The sequence below is a fragment of the Mustela erminea genome, chromosome 8 (genome assembly GCF_009829155.1).
Source record: "Mustela erminea isolate mMusErm1 chromosome 8, mMusErm1.Pri, whole genome shotgun sequence".
Taxonomy (NCBI): Eukaryota; Metazoa; Chordata; class Mammalia; order Carnivora; family Mustelidae; genus Mustela; species Mustela erminea.
The window spans coordinates 63,341,345-63,360,245 of record NC_045621.1 but is presented as its reverse complement, the minus strand read 5'-3'; the positions used below and the strand labels follow the sequence as shown (position 1 = coordinate 63,360,245).

Genomic DNA, 18,901 nt, shown 5'->3' with positions numbered 1-18,901 from the left:
AACTTGCAGGTCAGTAAGCAATAACCAAATGAGGAAGAGAAAGCATATAAAATGATAAATTGTATAGTAGGAATTAAATCTAAATGGAAGAAAAGTTGGAAATGCTAATAGCACATTTAGCTTTCACATAGTCAAATCTTTTAGTGTTTTTATTATTGATAAGTTGCCTTAGGAAATATAAAATGCACATACATGATAAGTGTCCAATACTGTTCCCCAGTGAGTCCACAGCACTTTGGTTTCTGCCATTATCCTCATATAGCACATAGAATCAAAAGCCAGACATTAGCAAACAAGATAATTCATACTCAAAGTGCTTGAACATAGCTGAAGTGTTTCTTCCCTGTTTCCAAGACCACCATTCTCTCTCTGTGGATCTTTGAAATAGCTCTAAATCATTTCCTACTGGGCCTCCTCTTTCCTATTGTGAGCTCTACACCTGGCAGCCAGAAACCCATCAACCCATCTTCCTAGTCAAAACCCTCCATCTGTTGACACTTCCAAGTCTATAATCCTTTCTACAGACTACAAAGGGCTTATTTTCCTTACCTCTCCAATCTCACCTACCATTCTTCCTTACTCCTTCCCTCTAGTAGCACTAGGTTGACTAAAGTGTTTCTGACACACCAGGCTTATTCCTTCCACAGCATCTCTACCTGGAAGATTTGTTCCCAAATAGTAATGTAGGAACAAGGCATGGTCCTTTTTTAAATTCAGGTCTCTGCTCAATATCACATCTTCTGAAAAACCTTTCTTAACCTGACCTAAAACCTTAACCTTACCTAAAACCTAAAGTTCATACTTCTATTAGTGTCTATGCCCTTCTTCTTTGTTTTTATTATTTTTTAAGGTTCTATTTACTTATTTATTTGAGAGAGAGAGAGAGTGAAGTGAGCAGGAAGAGGAGCAGAGGGAGAGAGACAAGCAGATTTCTGGCTGAGTGTACAGAGCCCAACATGGGGTGTGGCAGGGTCTCCATCCCATGACCTTGATTGAGATCATGATCTGAGCCTAAATCAAAAGTCAGAGACTTAATCAACTGAGCGGCCCGGGAGCTCCTGATTTTGTATTTATTCATAGCACTCACACTTCCTGATATGCTATTCTATTGCTTCTATGTTGCCTCTCTCCTCCTTCCCCTGTCCTGCCTCCTCCCCCAGTCTATTACCTTCCTCACCAAATAAAATGTAAACTCCATGAGAATATAGAGACTTCGCATTCTCAGCCCTTAGAACAAAATCTGGCACATAAAAGGGACTAAAACTAGAGTTGAATACAGAACTATAATTGAGGCTAAATATTTTTTAGTTTTTTAAGCTAGCCAATAAATAAATACATAAATACATACATACATACTCTGCAAGGAAGATATTGGCTCACCAGACAAATATAAGTTGCTCAGTGAAAATAATGCATTCCACTGAAAAAAATTAAATCATAAACAAGGTTGCACATTGCTAAAAAGAAAACGGTTCACTCTTTATGTCTACACAGAAAATTTTGTATATATTCTTGTTCATTGTTTTTGTGGTATGCACATGACATTTCTGTTAAAACTAATACTTATTGCATTGTGTATGATATCCAAATATTCATTAATGCACTAGTTATTCATTCAGTTGAATTGTAGTTCACGCTTGTTTTGGACAACAGCATTTGCTGAAAAACAAAATGTGAGTAAAATACATAAATAGAGAAAAGACTCTATATACTTCTTTCTGATTATGGTATACCTATTTGAAAAATGAAAATATAATACTAACTTTGCTATATATGTATTTTCCAAATTAAATTTTTCAAAATCATCAAGTTAAATTGGTTTATAAGGTATTATCTTTTCACCCTTCATTGTTAATGAACTGGGTTCTTGGAATTATAATGTGACTTATAGATAACATGGATATTCATTATTTTCTAATTCATTAGATGACTAAGATTAGAAAGCAACCTAAATAATTTTTAAAAGGAAGGTCCATGTCACTATGACCACTAGAACATACAATTACACATATAACCTACACTAATTTTGCCACACATAAGAAGTGGTTCATAAATATGAAGTAATACCCAAGATATGGATATATGATTCTAAAGTACATAAACTCTTGAGTCTCCATCTTTCTTATGTTTTCATATTATCTATTTCTTCATTCTGAGGAACTCTGAAAATCTTGCTATTTTTTGGGGGGGAAATCTTAGAGTACAATAATTTAGTTTTGAGCTAGCACTGTTATGTATAAAAAGTAACTGAAAAGAAAGCAAAACAAATGTGAGGAAAGAAAAACAATAATAATGATTAATGCTGAATCTACCTTTTCTGTTCTGGAGCATCTAGTATCAAATATAGACCAAGTTACACTTAGTAGTCTTCAGTCAGAAGCTATGAGAAGTCAGTTTCTTGAAATATAACATTAATGTGTTTAATTTTTTTAAAAAAGTCATGATTGTGATTCATGGCCCCTCGGATGTTAAGCTAGGTCCTGCTGGGTAAATTACTTTTGCAAGTAGTAAAGCTGCAGATATAAATATGACAATGTATATGACTTTAAGAGAGCTAGGAAACAAGGCTTCAGATGTAAGTCATCAGTTCAAACAGGAGTTAATCACTGAGTTTCTGAATACTAAAATCTTTGCTTTAGATATTTTTAAATATTTTTCAGAATTTTATATACATGAAAATGATCAGCCATCATAAATAGTGATATAAAATACTGAGGGCAAAATATAGATTTGAAATCCTATCTGAGTTATAGGGGAAAATTAAGTAGGGGATATCATTTTCCCATCACCAACTAAAAAAATGAAATAAACTATCACCCTAAAATGAGGCTTTAAAAAAAAATCTAATAGTAGTAATGCACTCAATTCCTCATTCCCATTCTCCCTCCCCACCAACCAAAGGTTTGGTTAGCAGCCAAATCTCTTAATTTTATTTTTAAACTGACTATCTGGAGGGAATCTTATTGGAGGATTTTTCAAATTTGATTTTTAAATATCCCTCACTTCATTTCTCCATTTTAAATTGCAATGTGAAATAGTAAAACAGCATAGTAAACTATATGACAAAGAACATGAATAAGACAGAAATTATAGTCAAAGTTAGAGGAAGATGGACTTGTTTTTCCATTTATTAGACTAACCTGGGCCTGTTTTCTTGAAATCTCATTTCTTGCAATAGATATAAATAGATTTAGATACACATATATTCATATATACATATACATAAGCACATTTATGAACATGTGTGTATGTATGTATATCATAAATTTTACCTCCTTTATTCAGTTTGTTCAGCAGAGGGAAAAGTTGAAAATTCAATCACTTTATGCTAAAAGTCAATTAACAAAAATAGAACACTTTTTATTTGAAGCTCTGGTGTTGGATCCCTGGCTCTATCCAAAACACACTTTTAAATCTTAGAAATATTACCTAACCTTTATCTTGTTCTTAGTTTCAACATCTATAAAATGGAAAACCTACCTCCTAAGGTTTTGCTGAGTTTGAAGTCATATTATGTCAATAAAATGATTAACACATAGTAACACTAGTACTAACACATAGTAACACTTCCAAAGTTATTTACTCTGAAAAGCTCTCAGTGAAAAGCTCAATGAGGCAGGAACTATTGTCCCATTTACTAAAATGATATTTTAACTTTATTTTCAAATTTTGTTATGTCACCCCTACTCCTAATCATGGACTAAACATTTAATTATAAATGTTATTTTATTTTAATTTTTTATAAACTTAATTTTAAATAAATGTGTTTTTAGAGCCTTCAAGCTATTCAAAGTTTTTTTAATAAAAATACTCACAAGTTGAAGCTATTATCCAGTGTCGGTGGGAAATTTGAAAGTGAAATCTCTGAGTGTGGCTAGGAAAAGACAAGGGAAGAGAAGATCTTGGCAGGGATATGGCTAAAATGTACAATGGAGGAAGGTTTCTGAACTTATAGCAAAACAGAGGGGCACCTGGGCTGCTCAGTCAGTTAGATTAAGAACCTGCCTTCAGGGCGCCTGGGTGGCCCAGTGGGTTAAAGCCTCTGCCTTCGGCTCGGGTCGTGATTCCAGGGTCCTGGGATTGAGTCCCACGTCGGGCTCTCTGCTCAGCGGGGAGCCTGCTTCCTCCTCTCTCTCTCTCTCTCTGCCTGCCTCTCTGCCTACTTGTGATCTCTGTCAAATAAATAAATAAAATCTTTAAGAAAAAAAAAAAAAAGAATCTGCCTTCAGCTCCAGTCATGATCTCGGGGTCCTGGGATTGAGCCCCACATTGTACTCTCCGCTCAGTGGCATGTCTGCTTCTCCTTCTTCTCCTCTGTGGTCTGTCTTGCTTTTGCTGTCTCTCAAATAAATAAAGTCTTTAAAAAAATTAAGCACAACATGATGTATTCTTTAAAATGTGACCAAGCCTCAGATGATAGTCCTGGCCGGCCATAGATGGGGCATTGTCCAAAGCAAGTCCTCTAGAAAGCATTTCTTTCCACTGCGACTTCAAAATGATCCCATTATCACTGGTGTACCATCTCAGAAAATAACATCTTTATTATGAAGAAATTCAAAATCAGCTCACTTGACAGGAAAGATAAGTAGACAGAACTGTAAAACAGTGCTTCAAACATGAGATGACACGCTTCTCATTGCAGTCTCCTTGAAATTAACTGTGAGCTTTACACTTTGAAGATAATGTATAATCAACTGGGCAAAGATAACAAGATAGTCTAAGATACAAAATGCACTTCAGTAAAGAGAGATAATGCCACCACATTCATTTTCCAAAGAGCTAGTGGGGGAAAAACATACTTCACATTTTCCCTTCCTACTTCACGTCAACTTAACAAACTAACTCATATGTAAAAAAAGGGGGGGTATTTTTCTCATTGTATTTTAGTTATTTGCTTTTTCTTAAAGATACACAACTGTCATGGGCAAGCTTATCTAGTGTCCATCTATTCCACAGGGTAATCCTATGTGCATGATATATTTGCTAGGTTATTAACTTTCTCTGCATATATTTTAATGAAATATGTAGAGTTTAATTAAGAATTAGGAGACAGTCTGATTTGGCTTAGAGTGTTTGATAAGGAGAAGGATCAGCATGATAGAAGCTTAGTGAGCGGAGGGGAGAATGTTGGGAGATTAAGTCTAAGAAGCAGGCAAAAGGCATGTTCAGGACTGTTCAAAATATCTGAATTTTTCTTCCAAAGAGAAAAAATATCTATCACAAGGAATGAGACTGAAAAGAAGTTCAGTGATTAAGATGTCTTTAGATGTATAGAAGGAAGTGAGAGAGCACTTATGAAGAAAACATGCATTGCACCGCACAGTCCAGGATAAACTCACCTTTATATAAAAGATGAAAAATCACACATCACTGAGTAGTGGTAAAGAACATAACCAAACACTATGATTTATATTCAGTGCAAAATATCAAAGACAAAAGGGAAAAGATCAAGTGTAATTTTTTTTAATTTAAAATGTCGTAAAACCTTCTAGAAAATGGGATAAAAAGATAGGGAATGAATTACCTGTTTTCCCATCACTTTACAAGCCATTTGTAATTTCAGTGTTGTTACATGCAGGTTTTATACAGCTATGGTAGGACTAATATATAATTTTGTACCATGTTTTCCCCAAGAAACATTATAGCATATGTATTTTATTTTATTATAATTATCATATCTACTTTTAATTGTTGTATGTTATCCTCAATTTTACATGCCTAGATATATTATTGGCCATTTGAGTTGCTTCTGATTTTATATTGTACATAATATATCCATCAACATCTTCAAACATAAGACCTTTTCCATATTTTATACTATTTCCTTAGGATAGATTCCCAGAAGGAATATTAATGGATTAGACAGTATGAATATTTTGTAGTTTTCTTCCCAATATGCTGCCAAATTGCTTTTCAAAAGGACTGTGCCAATTTTAATTGCAACGAACAGTTTCTGAACGCACCCAGTTCACTGCATCCTTGCCAACATGGGACATGATTATTTTTAATATTGTCATTTAGTAGATGAATATCAAGCACTCACAATGCTCATATAATTTATTAGTCTAGTAGGCCAGAGGATAGGAAAAGAGAAGATTTGAAATTAAGGAACAATCTGACAAAATTTCCCTATTTTCATAGCTATATTTGTGGCCAAGATGGTTAAGCAGATGCTGGAAGATCACCAAACAAAATTAGTTCACAATAAATTGCATACCTACAAAGCATGCTGATAGATAAGTGTAAACCTGGGCAGGAGTCTCTAGGGAAATAGGATGAATGGAAGTCTTGGGTCCAGTCTCGTTCAGCATTATTTTTTTTTATTTGTTTATTAGAGAGAGATCACAAGTAGACAGAGAGGAAGACAGAGAGAGAGAGGGAGAAGCAGGCTCCCCGCTGAGCAGAGAGCCCGATGCGGGGCTCAATCCCAGGACCCTGAGATCATGACCTGAGCTGAAGGCAGAGGCTTTACCCACTGAGCCACCCAGGCGCCCCTCATTCAGCATTATTAATCATGCAACTGAAGACAAGAAAAGCAAGATAATCGAATGAGAAAACAAACGCACATTCGTTTTCAAAGTAAACAAACATATATCTAAATCCAGTGATTCTATGTCTAGGTCCTACAGATTCTTGCATATGTGAAATAATGTACAGAAAGTTATTAATGACAGCATTGGTTGTGTTAGCCAGAATATTTGAAAAAATGAAACCGTTCATCAGGAGGGGACTGTTTAATAACAAATAAATTATGGTAGTTTCAACAGATGTTATACCACAGAGCTTAAAAATGAGGAAACTTAATGTACCTACTTTGACTGTCGCCCAAGATTGCTGAGTTTAAAAAGCAGGAAGAAAAGTATGTAAAAAAAAATGTTACCATCTGTATAGAAGCTGAGAAATGGAAAAGAAAGTTTCAAAGTTTAGTGTTTGTATGGGCTTGGCAATCTCTGAAAATACACTAAGCAACAAATGAGTGGTTACCTATTGGGGGGCATGAGGACTGAGTGTAAAGGACAAGGAGAGAGGAGAGAGAATTTTTACTGTGTATTTTTTGTATATATTATCCATTTGGAAACTGTATACATTAATTTAATAAGAGAATAATAACAACAAAATTGGCCCTATCCTATAGCCTGGAATGGAACTAGCTATTAGATTGTACATCTCCATGAGTCACAAGAAAGTGGTGGCTTTTAGAGGGACCAATGATCAGCCAATTTTCTTTCTCCTCTTCTGTTCTTTTCCAATTAATGCATTACTTGTTCAAGTAAAAGTCACAAGATCATCAAAATCATTCTGTATAGAGCTCAGCCAATATGCCAGAGTAAACTGCTATTGAAAAATGTATTATAATAATAGCATACTTATGCTTTTAGGAAAATTCCACCCATTGCTATATCAAGACCCCTTTGTTCTTCAGTATGTGTAATTTCTAAGCGGTAGGTATGAACCAAAAAAAAAAAAAAAAAAAAAAAATTTAGGGGCGCCTGGATGGCTCAGTGGGTTGGGCCTCTGCCTTCGGCTCGGGTCGTGGTCTCGGGGTCCTGGATCGAGCCCCGTGTCGGGCTCTTTGCTCAGCGGGGAGTCTGCTTCTCTCTCTCTCTCTCTCTCTCTCTCTCTCTCTCTCTGCCTGCCTCTCTGCCTACTTGTAATCTCTGTCTGTCAAATAAACAAATAAATAAATCTTTAAAAAAAAATTCAACCATTCAACTATATTTGCTCTCTAGTTTATATAAAGACACCTGGTTTTCCGTCTTGGGATAATGAAATTTAACAGAATATTTAATTGTACTTAACAAATAGCTGGGCCAGACTATAATTTATCTTCTTAAGATATAGTAGCTCATATTGCCTCAATTTAAGCATGAGCTAATGAGTATTAGCAGAGTAACTAATGAAAAACACACACATATCAGTACATGTAATCACTTTTATTCTTTTTTTAACTTCTTATGCCAATAAAAATCTTCATTTGAACCATAAAATGCAAACACATTTCCAATTCTATTATACTGAGTTAAAGACTTGAAAAGCAAAGTCCAAAATGACTCCTGACTTTCAAAGTAGGAAACTTAGCCAAACTTCGCTTACAGTAACTTATAATATGGAAAAAAAAAAAAGGATATTGTATAATTTGCTCCTTTCCTTTCAAAATTAAGTATAGGAGTCCAATGTTTTGCTTCCAACACATTTGTCTGGAAGCCCAAAGCCACTATCATTTCTCTAATTATTCTTTTGTTTATTTTAATATAGATTTTTGTGTGATTATTAAAGCAGTGCCTGCTCCTGGCAAAGAATATTTTTCTACACTTAAAAGTAAAATTCCCATAATCCCAGTACTTTCCCCAAAACAAACGTTAATATCTTATTCAGGACTTTTTATATACGTAAATGTCAGTTCTTCTTCCATAATAAATTTTGCATTCTGCATTTTTCACAATTATTTCATCAACATTTTCCAATTCAACCTTTCAAATTTATGATTTAATGTTATACACCATAACTTAATCATTCCTCTATTATTGGCCAAATAAATTATTTTTACTATCAATCTACTACAAACAAATTTTTAATGACACTGTGTGTATTTCTAGTTAGTTACAAGGAATTAATTCCTAAAAGTGGTATTACTGAAACAAAGGGAACATATTTAAGGCTTTTGAATCACACGGTGGAAATCTGTTGTTTTTTACCTGTCAAGTATCCTTTTTCCCTTCTCCTGGTAACAGTGTCTTGATTTTCCTTTGAATGTGTTCTTGATAAGACTGCCCAATGATTCACTGACTAAACTGTGGGCATGAAACCTGAGCTAGGTCATATCTCTCATTCCAGGAATTTGGTCCTGAAGCAAACTGACACGTGGGCAGAAAAGGACTGAGGCTGATTCATCCCAGTGATGGTACCTGGCAAAGATTTCATCACCTTCTCCCATGATCTCTGTAGCTATTCTGTTGATATTAATTTGTTTTTCTTTTCTTTTTATTTTGTAACCTACAAAATACCCTCTTTTAGTGTGGATCTTATTCCTTACATTAGTCACAGGTAATTTCTGGAGCGTGCAAGGGAAGAATTCTGTAAAAACCAATGAATAATCTTACCAGAAATTTGGGAGAATCTGCAGTTTACCTTCATCTTCAACATCTACATCAACTTTTTTTTTTTAATGAATCAACCTTCACTTGTAATCTTTGTTGTTTTAATGGACTAAAAAGTACTACCATTTAAAAATCTGTGGTAGTACTCTTCATCATTAACTTAAAATTTTAGATGCATATTAGCCTTATATATTTCTGGGATTTGTAGATTATTTTTCTCTTTTTCTATTGGTATACTTATAATTTTCTAGTAGCCAATAACAAGGCCTCTCACTCCCCAATTATGTTCAAGACACCGGGGAAAATGATGAATAAAAATCTCTCTTTTTCAAGAAGTTCTCAGATAGTAAAGGGAATGGATATAAATTGGGAATGACAATATTTTGAGATAAGTCCACTAATAGAAGAAAACACTGAAAGGTTTTTGTAACAGTGAATATGAAACTGTTATTAGCAATTTGTGTTGAAAATGTTTCCTTTATTTACTTTTGGCACTTCTGACTTAAAACTGTTAAATTTAATAAGGTCATATCTTTATATTTGTCCCACTATATTTGTGTTTATGAGGTCTCTATTTTCTTCTAACTTGAATCAGAGTTTCTTTCTATTAACTCTTTGCTTCATCTGACATTTATTTTGGAATGCAATATGAGATAGGGAGTGTATGTTCTTGACAAATAATTACTCAGTTTCCCCAACACCATATATTGATTATTTTTGATTTTCTCACAGACTTGTGATTATTGCGTATTACACTTTATTCTCACATATCTCAGACTTTGTATCTTCTTTGTCTGCATGTTGATACACTGTATTAATTATTGACATTTTTAATATCTTTTAGTAGTTGATAGCTCAACTCTGTCTCAATGCTTTATTTATTTAAACACTTTTTGCCCATTATAGCTTATTGGTTATCTCATGGGAACTTCAGAATATCTAAATTTTGCAACAATCTCTTCAGATATAAATTTGGATTGTCTAAGTATATGAATGCCTATATACATGTATGCATGTATGTAATGCTATCATCATTTTACCGATACAGAAATTAAAGTAGTGATGGGCTATGATGGGAACTCACCAGCACTCTGACTGGCACAGACAGATGTAAAGTGGAATCTAGCTATTAGTTCGTAGGCTCTATTCATAAAGCCTATTCATAGTGCACTGTGTACATCTAGTGTAATTTTTCTTGTCTAATAGTAAGTAAATTACAAGTAAGTGTTAACAACCAAACTCTATTTCTGGCAGTTTTCTGACTGAGTGCTAAGGGCCCTGATGAAATCACCCACAAATTTTATTGTCCCATGAGGAACTGATTCAGTCCTTGATGTCATCTATGTATGTCATGAAAATATTTCATAGTTAAAGACCAAACAAAATGCTAACTACAATAACTCAAAACCAAGTGCAGTTTTATAACTACAAGAACTAAACCATTCCTTCAGTTGCAAGTTTGAATTTTAGGACAATGAAGCAGCTCTTCCAACCACTGTAGGAGCTGTTTTCTGATGGAATTTAGCAGGAGGGTTTCCTTATCTTTTTCTTTTTCCTCTTGAGTCAGAAAAGTACTAGTTCTTTAAAGCCCTCTCCCTATCCGTACATGTTCCCCTTTCTGCCTGCTTTTGTGTTTGATTTTTGTTTTTGTTTTAAGCTAACTAAAGCAGTAGCTCTTAAGCTTTTCTGAAAAATTTTTCCTTACAATGGAACATTCAAAAACGCAAAAAGTTTGCAAACAATTTTGGTATTTCTTGGAATCCCTGAAGCTTACCTATTGATTACTTTGAAGTCCAAAGACCTTTGGAAATTTAAAAAAAAAAAAAATTCCTATGTTAGAGACATAAATATTTAACAGCTGAATTAAGTATAAGTATTTTACACACAAACTTACCTCCAGCCCTATAAATCTTAGGTGATATTTCTAAATGCATCCCAATTTATCATTTTCTTGATCCCAACGTAATATTAATACAATGCAGTATTATGTTAGTTATTAAAATACTTAGATGTGCAAATTGGTGGATGCAGTTATTTCTTATCATTACTATTTTATAAAATGTAGAGCTGTTTAATAAGCAACTGGAATGGAGTTAACTTACATATTTAGTAGTTGAAAAGCAGTGTTTCTAGATCTGGCTCTACTTTCAACTGACTTCGGGCAATTATCAACTTCCAGGAGTAAAGTTCTTCCCTTACACATAGGGAAGGTTGGTCTAATGACCGAAATTCTTCCCAGGTGTAAATATCTGGCCCCTACATAGCTCTCATCTAACATTTTCATCATCAGCCAGAGCTGACTTTGTATGCAAGGCATGATGATTACTGTTGGTTTACTTGCTTTATTACAACACTGTTTTCCTAAGGTTTTGCATTTGGGACAGAACAAAACAAATAAACAAACAAAAACAGGCAAAAAAATTAAAGGCTTAAGCTGACAGTATATACATTCTTAAATCTAAATAAATAAAATATTGTGATAGTATTATCAGAAGACTTTTCTCCATCTCCTAAAACTGGATTATAAAGCAGCAATCTTGAAGATTTTTTCTTAAATGATGGAAATCCACTCAGAAATGAATGTTAGCATTGTGTTAGTGTTAATATTTTGTCATAATAGAACTTGTGAATACGTTGGCATTAGTTCATTATATAGTACAGCTTCTTAAGCATACAATTTCAGGTTTCCTTTAATATGAAAATATTGTTCACAAACCAATTATTGGAAGTCAAGCTAGATTCTTGATTTTCTTCATATGAGGGTTTAAAAAAAAAGAACTTTGGAGCTGTAAGCTCAAGCCCCTAAAGGAAATAATTACATGAAAGTACAGAAAGTAAAACTGGAATTATAGTTATACTCTCTTTTATGCATCATAGAACCTGAGAAATTATCACAATGTTTTATCTGTAATTGGACTACCTGGATAACCAAGTTGATTTTGAAATAAAGGCAAAGTTATTTTGAAATATTTGAAGTGTTTTGGTATTTTTTTATTAGAGAATTGGATCATGAGTCTTTTTTTCTGATGCATCAACTTTAGGGAAACTTTGACCTCAGATGCTAGAATTTTTGATCAACTTTCACAGAGGTACATGAGTATGTCACTCTCAATGTGGAAGAAGAAAATTTTTCATTAAAATTATGCTTTTGGATCTTTCCTTACTACTTCTAATTCACTCATCCTCTTTAAATGACGTTATATAGATTTGAACTTGGATAGTTACAAATGCCTTTTAAAATACTGTTAATTTGAAACAAATTTGTTAAAGGATAATGTTTCCCATTTCAGTTCCTTTGAAAAATATAATTTGATTTTAAAGCATTTTAAAGGGCAGATATTTGGTTATTTCATTGCTTAATCACCTTTGCATCCCTCTCTTACCTTTAACCTTCATCTTAGATAGTGCTGTGACTGTTCAGATATATTGCTTCATGAGTAACATGTATTAGATTATCACCATGATTACCTTCCAATTCTTAAATTGAGTACATTTATGGGGGTGTGTGGACAGGTGTATATTACTTGGAAAGAAAATGAGATGCAAAGAGATGGGGCCATGGGATGGAGATTTAGAAAAAACTGGCCAGTAAGAGAGATAAATATTCTGTACTTTTTTACTTATTATGTTTCTTATTTATGATCTATTTCATCCCCAATAAAATATAAGCTTCATGAGGGCAAGGGCCTTTGTGATTTATTCTCTGATATAGTCAAGGCAACCTGAACAGTGTCTTGTACATCACAGAAGCATAGAATTTGTTAAATTTTAAACAAACCAGTATCATAATTAATTAGTAATAGATTACTTAAGATGATGAGCTTTTGCCTTATAAAGTACTTTCATCATTCAGAGTGGGTTGGTGAATTTGTTTCTAATAGAGGGTGTTTACACTCATCCTGAGAGACTTTCCAGTATATGTGTGTATGTTTGCATGAGACAGAGAGACAACACAATGAATTTCTGATATACTAAACTGGCTGAGGTTTTCCAGTCCCTTAAGTGTGTTAGTTTTCAATTAAAAACTGATTTGGTCATTACTTAAATGAAAACAAGCTACTATTAATAAAATTAAATAAACCTCACTACCTGATCTAATAATATAGAAACTCTAATCATGGCTATTTGACAAATTAAATGTTTACTTGATAAGATCATAATATTTCTGTACTATTTATAGTAAAGGTGATATTTTTAGAAAAGTTATGCAGTGTTGAAAGTAAAATCTGGTATAGGTCAAAAAGTGAATTTAGTGGCCTAGAGACTTGACAAGTTGACATTTACTAAAATCCATATAGAAAATACGGCAGTCTGAGCTCTTGGGCTGCCCTGAAGCAAAACAAGTCAAAACTGAAGTGAATTTGCAGAACTGGCAGAACTTGAATTGCTCATATAAACTAAATGGCTGGCACTATTACCTCCTTTAAGCCTGGGCTCCTCCACCACACACACAGACACATCCTGCCTCATATCAGCTTTCAGTCATAGATTTTACTGCTTTGCCCTAATATTTATGTTCTTTGATGTATTTCTCTACATTTGATAAATACATCTGCCAGATATGGTTTTAAAAATGTATTTAATTATTTGGAAAAAAAAAAAAAACCTCCCCAAGTAAAAGTTCCCCTGGTTAAAAATACCCACACACTCCTTAAAATGAGTACAAAAGCTTGCTTCTGTTTAAAGACTTGTGGCTTAGCCCAATACATAATGCAGTGGATTTACAAGATGTTACCTTACAGCAATGTGAAAAACCACTTTCTTAGCTAAGTAGTTAAAATATTCCTCAAAATTTCCACTTTTAACACTGATAACTTGATTTTAACTTAATCTTATCTTTAAATTATTAATTATTGAAACACATTTTAATTTAATTTCCCCATATCAATCCATAGGGGAAAACTATTTTACCATCTCATAGCATTGCACAAATGGAACACAAAACTAAAATCAGCTGCTTAATGTGTTTAATAATCTTAATAAAGTCCTGAAAGTTAGAATGACTAAAATATTGCAACATTAAATTAATCACCTGGCAGCAGGTATTGAAACATAACAACCACAAGCTATACTCTCTTTAATTATATCAGAAAACTCAACTTTTAAGACACATGTGATGACTACTAAAGGAAAAACATTTACTACCAATTTTCTACCAGCCCGAATGCATAATGTAAGTGTTCAATTAAAAGAGTATTAAAAATTCCATTTACAGTTCACGAATTAAGTGATGAAAAACGTACAACCATCTTCGGACAAAAAACTAATATCACTGATAGTTTACCAGTAAGTTATTCATCGCTACAGAATAATTTACATTACAAAATTGGGAGAAAATGGAACCTTTACAATCAAAAACGTGAAAAATGCTGACATTTTGGACAGCTCCCTTCTGATTCCCAACCCCCCCCCCCCACCCCGGATTTCTATTAGGTGTCTCACTTTCATTTCTTTGGGCTTTACCAAATCCAAAATGAGCCTGACCAAAGTGGTTTCTACTGTTTGGGTCTGGGTTTTATTTTTGTTGTGTTGTATTTTGTTTGGGGGCGAAAGATTCTTCCAGGGAAAGGAGATTAAGGAGCTACGTAACAGGGAAAGTGCTGTTCTCAGTTCCGGCTCCCTGTACTGAGCCAATTTATGGGTTTCCAAAGATTCTAGCTGGCAAGCTGGGAGCTGCCCTCTCAACTTCCATTTCCCGCTGCCACCCCATCGCCTCTGTAAAAGACCACAGTCCCTCTCCATCTGCGCCTGAGTAGGGACAGTTCGTTAGTGCCGAGGTATTTCAGGAACTTTCCTTAGCAGAGACTCCTAAGGAGACACAGGTCACATTAAAAAACAATCGCCAAGAGTAAGTTTGTGCGTCCTGAAGAGGGATGGAGAAACCACTCCACTGAGCTACGAGAATCGGACTCAACCCGGCAGGCAGCACGATCCATTTACAGCAGCGCATAAAATCCGCCTTCTGCAGAAAGGTTTGCAGCGCGGGTCCAACTCCCAGAGGCTTTACAGGGAAAATAATTTCATGCAGAATAAAAGCAGCGTCGGCACTGGAGGAAGCTGGGTACGTAAACCTGGTTCCACTTTGTGGTCAACGTGCCCTAGGTTGGGTTGCCCGGACCCCAGCTGACAGGAACTTTCTCGGAGAGCAGAGCCGCCCGCAGTCCGCAGCTGCCCCGGGGATGCAGGCCGGGTCCCAACCCCGGAAGATACCCGGGCCGAGGCTGCCCTGAGAGGCAGTGGCTCCACCTGGACGCCCGCTCAAGCCCCGCCCCGCTTCGGCCCCGCGGTCGGGTCGCTGACACGCGTGTCCCACGCCGGCGCGGGCCAGGAGCGGCCTCTGACAGCCCCTCAAGGCGGCCTCTGACAGCCCCTCAAGGCGGGACTTTCTATCCCCAAATCTGCGCTCCCGAAAAGTGGAATGAGCTCCCCACCAGGAGCGTCAGACAAAAAGCCGCCACTCCCCAAGCCTAGCTGCACTCCTCCTTTCCTTTAGTCTTTCTCTTCAGCGAGGCGGTCTAACCGTTACTTTCCCCTCCCTTCCCTCCTCTCCTCTCCTCTCCGAAGTCCTCGGCGCAAAGTGGGACTTTGGGGAGCCTGGGCGAATGCGCCTGTCCCCTGGCGCGCTGGATGCACAGCTCCCTCTTTTCATTAAAGCAGTAAAGTTCCATTTGCCCGGCTCTTCACGAGCCACGGCGGACTTCCCTGGGCTTTCCGCGTGCTCTCGCTCCTGCAGAGCTAAGAGGCAAACCTATTCACTCCAGCCCAGCCTGAATCCCTGAAGGACGCCGGCTCACGTCAGAGGGGACCCACCGCGCTCCCTGCGAAGTGCCCCAAGCCGCGCGCCCACACACGCTTATACCCACACAATGCCATCTCCGCGCTATCAAAGTCGGGCAGCGCAGACGGGAGAACGCACGAACAGGAGCGGCTCCGGCGCGGGCATCAGCCTAGCCGTGCGTCCGGACTCGCTGTCCGGGTCCCAACACCGTTGTCAGGATGCCCCGGGCACAACAAGCCTCGTAACCCCCAAAGACAACACCGGCGGTCCCGGGAGCGCGCGGGCGCCGCCGGGCCGGATCTTACCCGCGGGGCGCGCGGTCTCCCGCCGCTCAGCTGGCCAGCGGGCCACGGGGACGCTGCAGCCGGTGTCCCGGAGATGCTGCTGCTCCGCTGCCGCTGTCCGGATCCCCCGCGCCAGCATCACTTCTCCGCCGCCTCCGCCTCCTCGTGCTCTTCTCTCGGCCGCCCCTCCCCGGCAGCCGCCAGCAAGACCGGCAGCGCCAGCGGCGCGGCGGGGTGGGCAGCAGCGGAGGCGGCGGCGGCGCCGGCGCCCGCACGAGCTCGCCCAGCTGCACCAGCTCGAGCAGCCGCGGCGGCAGCCGGAGCACCCGAGCCCGCCTGCGCTTCCCCGGCGAAGGCTCCGGCCTCGGCGACTGACAACGCCCGGCAGCCAATCGCTGCCTCGCCCCGCGCGGCGGGGGGAGACCAATCAGAGCGGAAGGCCCAAGGTTTTCCTCCGCCTTTGCTCAGCAGGCTTGTTTCCGGGAGCGGCGGCGACGCTGCTGGGGTCTGGGATGGGGGGAGGCGCGGGAGCGGAGCTGGGTGGGGGCCTCCTGGCTCGGGAGCCCAAGGTGCGGCGAGACGGCCGGGCCCGCCGAGGTGGGCCTGGGGCGCTTTCTGAATGCCAGGAGCCCGCGGTTTGGCTGCAAAGGGCGCCCCGCGGTGACTGTCTCCAGAGCCTCGGTCCGGCGCTTCAGCGTCTTGGCAGCCCTGTGGAGCGGTCGTGGGTCCCAAGTACGACCCGCGATGTGGAAGAACGGATCCCTGGAGGTGGTCGCCGCCTTGAAGGAATCCTGCGAGCAGTCACCAGACAGCGCCCCCGTCCTTCTCCCTTTGGCAGTTTTGGTAGCGGCAGAGTGGTACTCCAGAGCTGCCGAAACACTCAGTGATCCGCCCAGAAGTGAGTCTGAGCTATAAAGAGGCACATGGAGAAATGTTCTCAAAGTTGTAGGCAGAGTGGACCTTCCTTACCCTCCCTCCAAATAAACTGTCCTCCCTTCACCCCGCTCAACAAAACAAAAACGCCTCAAGAACCAATGCAGGAAGATAGTTTAAGCAGTCAGTCTACTTGGTTTGCTCCCCCCCCCACCCACCCACTTTGGAGAATCACTTCTGAATAATACAGTAGGAGTGTGTGTGTGTGTGTGTGTGTGTGTGTGTGTGTGACACAAACACCAGATAAGTGATGTCATTTAGATTTAGCAAGGCAAGGAAAAGAAAACAAATGTGGGAAACTTTTTCCACACCAGTTCTCCCCAAAACTATAATGATCTTTCTTTGTGAAGCAAATACATCAGAATGGTCCAGGGTTCTAAATCTATAATTCATGTTGCATTAAAAAAAAAAAAAAAGTAAACTAAGTTCTGCATGAAGACTTAAAAGAGGTGTGGATCTTTCCCAAGTAATCTTTTCTATCTTCTCTTACAAGGTTGTCCTGAAGGTCAAAACCCAAGTACATGAATTAGCTACAGGATTGGGTGACAATTGGAATCAGTATGTATTAGCTATGCTGTTGCTGCTGTTTCTAATTATATTTTAAGTGATCTTTTTTTCTGGCAGTAATCACTTCTTTCTTCATTTACCTCCCTTTTAAGATAACTCCTTGCATCCTGTGATATCTAAAATAAATCCTGCCTAAATTTTATGAGCACTGTATGGAAAATTTAATTGCAAATAGAGTTGTGTATTACCATCTTTTAGTATACCAAAAATGTATGCATATGAGCACAATTCTTGTGCCTCTTCCCCCCACCTTTAGCCATTTGACCAGTCTAGTTTGGGAGCTAGACTGTTTCTTCTTGAGGAACCAATTGTGCTAAAAGAGGTAGTGATGTTTATTTTTTAGGCTAAAACCAGAAAAATGTAACATATCACTTTGAATTTTTTTTTTAAGATTCTTTTATTTGTCTGACAGATACAGATCACAGGTAGGCAGAGAGAGAGAGGAGGAAGCAGGTTCCCTGCTGAGCAGAGAGCCCGATGTGGGGCTGGATCCCAGGACCCTGGGACCATGACCTGAGCCAAAGGCAGAGGCTTTAACCCACTGAGCCACCCAGGCGCCCCTCACTTTGAATTTTTAATCAAGAGAAGATTTTTAGGGGCGGCTGGGTGGCTCAGTGGGTTAAGCCTCTGCTTTCAGCTCAGGTTATCATCTCAGGGTCTTGGCATGGAGCCCCACATTGGGCTCTCCACTCAGCAGGGAGCCTGCTTCCCCTCTCTACCCTTCTGCCTGCCTCTCTGCCTACTTGGGATCTCTTTCTCTGTCAAATAAATTAAAAAATTAAAAAATTAAAAATCTTAAAAATAATATGCTTTTAAAAAAAGATTTTTGTTGTCATTTAGTTTTTTCTAATTATTATTTATAGTTTATTTTTGTTATCGTATAACTTACAGTGAATACCCTCATCTACATGAGGTGATCCATAAAGCAATGGAGTTTAAGTGTGGTAGAAAAAAAATAAAAAGTGTTTTATCATTCAAACTTCATAGGGAAAAGAGTTGATATTTGAAAAAAGTAGAAATATTAAATAAGTATTAAAATTAGAAAATTATAACATAATGGCAATTTAGATCTCTAATAGAAATTAAGAATTATCTTCAAGCAAAAGAAAAATCTTGACTAAAGAATGTTAAATGTGAAGATGTTATCAAACTCCAGAATGTGGTATGCTACTTAGAAACTGCGATATGCATAGACAGTATTTACATAATTTTTCTAACCGCTTCTCCATGCCTTGACAAGT

The 18,901-nt window shown here is 38.0% G+C and overlaps 1 protein-coding gene across 1 annotated transcript in view; it reads right to left on the bottom strand.

Moving 5' to 3' along the window:
- Positions 1-16,517, bottom strand: part of B3GALT1 (beta-1,3-galactosyltransferase 1) — a 523,605-nt gene extending 507,088 nt beyond the window's left edge. Inside the window, exon 1 of the mRNA XM_032355847.1 lies at positions 16,182-16,517. The gene's annotated coding sequence lies outside the window, so the exon portion shown is untranslated. The remainder of the gene's footprint in view (positions 1-16,181) is intronic.
- Positions 16,518-18,901: the final 2,384 nt, after the last annotated feature.